We start from the raw sequence: 6,000 nt of genomic DNA, 5'->3' as shown, positions 1-6,000 counted from the left end.
CCAAGTCCTGTGCAAAGATTTTTAAATAAGTTGCAAGGATTATGTTAATATTATTAACAGTTAAATTTTAAGTTAAAGTTCCCTCCTGTCAAATTCTTAACTTCAACTTACTACTTCCGGCTAGAACGTAGTTTTGGAATCACTGTGCAGAGTTGCGAACTCTCCCGATTTAGGCGGGAGACTCCCGATTTTCGACCGCTCTCCCGCCAACCCGATTTACAATATATTTCTCCCGACTTTTTCTTATTCTTAATATTTCTCACGATTTTTATGGAACTTGGCTTAATACTTCGTTATATGAACCAAAAAAAAGTGATTTTGGACGTCTGAAAGCAACTGAATTTTTTCTAGATTATATCTAAAATGAAACTTTGCGAATCGGATGAGAATTTCTGCTTTGCGATTGACAGCATACGCATCCAGAAACTTCGTTCTCCAGTTGTCCAACGGGCATCGAGCTCCACTGCGTGTCATCTGGCATCTGGCCAATGAGTACAAAGCAAGATCAAGGCCGTTGGCCGTTCTTTGGATGTTCTTTCGCTATTTCGTTCATCTTGTCCTGAGTTGTGTGAGTACACGTGCCTTTAGGAAATAGTTTTAGAAATTATCGTCTTTTGATATGTCTGCGAGAAAGGTGAAATACTCGTGCACGTTTCAAAAATGGTACACAGTTGACTTTCCTTCCATTATTTCTTCAAGGAAATGTAATAAATTTGCGAGGTGTACCATCTGTCGTTGCGATTTTTCGATTTCGCTTGGTGGAAGGGCAGATGTTCTCAAACATGTGCGTACACAAAAACACAAGGACAACATGAGTTGTTTTGAAAAAACGAAAAATTAAATTTTTCTTCGGAAACAAAAGACCAAAAAGTGATTAATGCAGAATGTCTGTTCTCTGCCTTTTTACTGGAGCACAACCTGCCACTGAATGCATCGGATCACGCTGTAGCTTTATTTAGAAAAATGTTTCCCGATAGTGAAATCGCTAAGAAATACTCAAGTGCAAGGACCAAAACAGGTGCAATTGTTAAAGAAATGGGTTTGAAAAATAAATCTTCAGTTATTGATTGCATTAAAACAGCTCCGTTCTGCCTCTCTACGGATGGAAGCAATAATACCAATTCAAAACTGTATCCAATTGTTGTTTCTTTTTTTAATCCAGTCTTCAGAAATTGAGTGCAGTTTACTTTCTGTCCCCACTTTAGAAGGACATTCGACAGGCTTTAATACAGCACAGCTAATTATTAAAACTTTAAAATAAAATGCAGTCCCTCTGGATAATTGCTTAGCGTTTGGTGCTGATAATGCACCAGTAATGGTAGGCTTGAAGACTGGTGTTGCAGGCATCTTAAGAAAGGCAAATTCAGATTTGCAGATTATGAGGTGCACCTGTCAGCTCTTAAATTTAGCAGCTGAAAAAGGGGCAGCTTCTTTACCATTAAATGTGGATGAACACATTGTTGATATTTATTATTATCTTGAAAGGAGTTCTAAAAGAAAGGAAAAATTGAAACAGTTCTAACAGCTGCATAATACTGAAATGAGAAAAATTTTGATTTTTTGTAATTTCTGCATCATTCAGCAATTCAACTGGCAGTTCTCAAAATAATACTGCAAAATATAAGCGTAAAGCTGATACAAATTTCTCTCAAAATAAAAAAAAAATTGCTCAACACACGAAACATTTTCCGATTACTTTAAGTTTATCTTGTGAAGAACGAATATTTATGTTTTTTTCTTCGGACCTTAACAAAGCTTTTTGCTTTTTTTTTACAATTCATTTTGCCATCATTCGATGTTCTGAACACAATTCTACAAAGCAGAATTCCATTAATTCATGTTTTGCAATCAATGATTTATGATCTGTTTAAAGACATTTTATCAAAGTTTGTAAAACCAGTCTGTGTTTTGTCTTGTAATTCTATATATGATATGATTTATGGTGAAACAGAAAATCAGAAGGAAGATGAAGATTTGGTAATAGGAGCTGCAACTACAAAAGTAGTGGAAGAACTTAAGACAAAAATAAGTTTTATCTTCATGTTAGAAATTACTTCTGTCAAGTATGTGATTACACACTACATAAATTTCCAGTCAACGATGAAGTGATTTTGCATGCTAAAGTTTCTGATGTTTCTGCTCTAGCAAATGCATCTTTTTTTATATAAGGTACTTTTTGAACAGATTTCCTGTGTTACTTCGTTTAGTCATGAAAGATGATGATATTGATGTTGCTACTGATATACTGCAGTCGCAATTTTGCAGTTTACAATTAGAAAACTTGGATGAAGTTATAAAATCAGCTAGGATTGATACCCAGTGGAGGTTAATTGGAAAATTGAAAGGTGCTGATGGAATTTTAAAATATAGTGAACTCTCTAGAATTATGTTGGCCATCTTGACAGTTCCCCATAGTAATGCAGAGTGTGAGAGGATTTTCAGTGTTGTTGCGAAAACGAGGACTAAATTTAGATCTAATATTAGTGATGACACATTAGAAAAACTTTTATTAGCGAAAGCAGGCCTACGTGGCAATTGCTATGAACAAAATTATGAAGTTTCTTTCTTAACGAGAGCAAAATCTGCCACTGTCCATAACATTTGTATGAAAACTGATTAAAGTGCCCTTTTTTTTTTTTTTTTTTTTTTTTTTTTTTTTTTTTTTTTTTTTAACGATGAAAGTAATAAAAATGTTTTTTATGTCTAAGGTATTTTTGTTTTGCTTGCATTTAAGACTTAGTAACTATTTAAAGTTAATTCATTATTAAAAACTATATTTTTATCATTTAAAAAGTCTTTGTAACATTGTGAAAAATCTCCTGATTTCTTAAAAAAATCTCCTGATTTTTGAGTGTCATAGGTTGGCAAGTATGACTGTGAATACTTAATGAGGAGAAGCGGTATTTCAACCGCGAAGTTCTACTTGCTGAGTTAGAGAGAATCAGAGTTTCTGATTTGCGCGCGTCTGCCTTTTGACTACTCTCTCTCAAAGCTGTTATTACGTTTGGCCGTACTCAGGCTCTTGGTAGCTTCGCAGTCATCTCGTGTTTAAGGGGCCAACTGCATTAAAACTTTGATTGCTGCGGCTATATCTCTTTAGTTTAAATTAGTTTTAGTTTACTTCATAGCCTCTTAAGTTCAAGCCCAAGTGTCGGCTTTTATTGTACACTCCAAGACGGAGTTCTGCTAAATCTTATTTGAATAATAAAGGGTTATTTACCCTTTCATCTTGTTGTTTCTTGTCACACGAACTCAAGCAATTATTCGCTGAACTATTCTTAGGATTCTTCACGTTCCACAATACTTTAGCATTTACAAAGTGAGGAACTCTACAAAGTGACTAACAAATTGTTTTCTGTTATCAGATATTACTTTTACTGGGGCCCCATATTTTAAAATATAATTATTTAAGAACGAATCTGACACTAATTTTGCTGATGCTGATTTAAGGGAAATTATTTCCACCCACTTCGAAAAGTGATCAACGATAGTTAAGAGATATCCATTCTTATTTAACCTTATTCAAGGGTAAGGTCCGAGCAAATAAATGCCCACCAGTTCATTGTGGAACGTGTTCTTTATGTTATTTAAGTGTCCGGCTGGATTATAATTAATGTCGTTGATTAATTGGCACATATGACATGATCTGACACACGCCGTTCCCCCTCTGTAACTGCGGAAAATCAACCGCTTCGCGGATCCTTTGCAATGTTTTTCTGATACCTAAGTGACCCGAAATGGGCGAATCACCAGCTCCTTTAAAATATTTAACCGTAGACTCGCTGGGATAACTGGCTGGTATTCGTGATTCTTGTTAGTTATTTTCGTATAAAACAGCAATTTATCAATCACTTCATAGTGGGCCGTTCTGTTTCGAATAGCCATTATGTCCACATGCTCGAGATGTTCGGTGTCTTCAAGGTATACATAAATATCTTTGAATTTCGTCTTCAGATCTGAAATTATTGTTTCACGGGACTCAATTATTCTGAAAATTAGCATCGTACATCTGACTGTATTTCCGTCTTGGGCAATCTGAATTCTTGATGGGGCATCCGCGACAACGTTTTCTTTACACGGCGTGTGCGTTATTAATAGGTTAAACTCTTGTAGCTTTAACATTCAACGTATAAACCGGGGTGAAAGATTCTTCCCGAATACAAATGACCAACTGCCGTATGGTTTGAGTAGACTGTCACTGGGGCGCTTTCAAAGTAAACTTGGAATTTCTGGACTGCTAGTAAGACAGCGAGAGTTTCTCTTTCTGTCGCGGTATAGTTGCGTTGAGTTTGATTTAACGTTTTACCATACTAGGCTATTGGCTGCCCATCGTGCGAGAGGACGGCCCCAGTTGCGAAATCAGAGACGTCTGTTGCAATTTCTAAATTCTGGTCCCCTTCTGGGAACTTGATAACTGGAGCGCTGATTAATGCGTGCTTTAATTCTTCGAACGCAGTGTTCGCCTCTGCGATCGAAGTGAATCTAGTTTCTTTTTTTTTTTTCGTTTCAGAACCAGTAAGGGTTCTACTATCTTATAGAGTCCTTGATAAATGATCGGTAATGCGAGCACATGCCCGAAAAAGATGCTAATTTTTTGGTAGTATCAGGAGGTGGACAACTCTTGATTGCTAAGCTTTTAGAATTATCGGTTTCAGTACCATTTTCCGAGATCTTATACCCGAGATTTCTAACTTCCTTTGCCGCAAACTAGCATTTCTTAGGATTCGCCTTGCGTCCGGCTTCATTTAATAATGAAAAACTTCCTCCAGATGTTGGACATGTTCGTCGATAGTTCCTCTGGTAAGGATTATATCATCTAAGTAGATGAATGTAATTTTGCCTAAGATAGGTCTTTATACGATATCCATGACTTTTTGGACTGTAGCCGAAGCTCATCATAAGCCAAACGGCATTCTCAAGAAGGCATACACTCTTGACTTCGTAATGAAAGCTGTTTCCTAGACAGCCTCGGGTTTTACTGCAATTTGAAAATATCCTGACGTCAGGTCTAGTGTAGTCATATACTTAGTAAATCGGAGTTTTCTGATTATCTCATCAATTATCGTCGAGGATACGTAGGATATTTAGTTATACTATTCAGTTTGCTGTAATCAACGGCGAATCTCCACGAATTCGGATCTGACGGTGGGAGGCCACTTCGTCTTTGTACATAAAACTACCGGGCTTGCGTAGGGGCTGCCACTTGCAACAATTATTTTATTCGCCAGTATTTTCTTAATATGCTGTTCTAAAATCTCTTTCTCACTTGATCATACCGATACGGCTTAGACCGGACTGGGCGGATATTTCCAACATTGATCATATGCTGCATAGCCTGGCAGAAACCTGGCTTCTCATCAAATAATTTACAAAAATTTCTTGCCAAAATTTTCTATTTCCTTTTTCTCCTCTTCTTGGAGGTGGTTCAGGTCCACGTCTGGAATATCCCCTCTTCTTCTTCGACAGCATCCATCAGGACCTGTAAGGCCCAGATGTAAGGTCCAGATTCTTAAAATTTAATTTAACACTTGCTGCGCGTAAAAAGGTGACCCCCAAAATAACCGAAGTTAGTAAATCCTTCACTACCAGAAAATTAACTTTTTGTGTCTCATTCTTTAGCTGCACGGGCAGCTCTACTTTCCATAAACAGATACACTGTTTTCCTTGGGCGGCAATTACCCTCTGTCCCGTGATTTTTAAATAGCCTGTAACGATAAAATTTTTTTTTAAAGAAGTCTTGCGACAAAAAGCTGCATTGCGCTCCAGTGTCGAGTGAGGCGGTAGTACAGACGTTGTTCACTAAAATATGAATTTTGGCAAGGCCAAATTTTGTAAAACTACCGTATTTAATTTTATTTTCGAGATATTTTTTTCAGGAGGTGACCGGCCCTTCTCAGCCACTCTGATCAGTTTAAATCTTTTTATCCCGCCTCTTGCTTCTGCTGCTTCTAATTGCGATATTCAAATGCTTTCGACTGACCCGTCTTCTTGTTATCACTT

This window comes from Stegodyphus dumicola, chromosome X1, assembly GCF_044657685.1.
Source record: "Stegodyphus dumicola isolate Sdum_Otavi_A_Nest chromosome X1, ASM4465768v1".
Lineage (NCBI taxonomy): Eukaryota > Metazoa > Arthropoda > Arachnida > Araneae > Eresidae > Stegodyphus > Stegodyphus dumicola.
The sequence above is the reverse complement of the archived record's forward strand: the minus strand, read 5'-3'. Positions refer to the sequence as shown.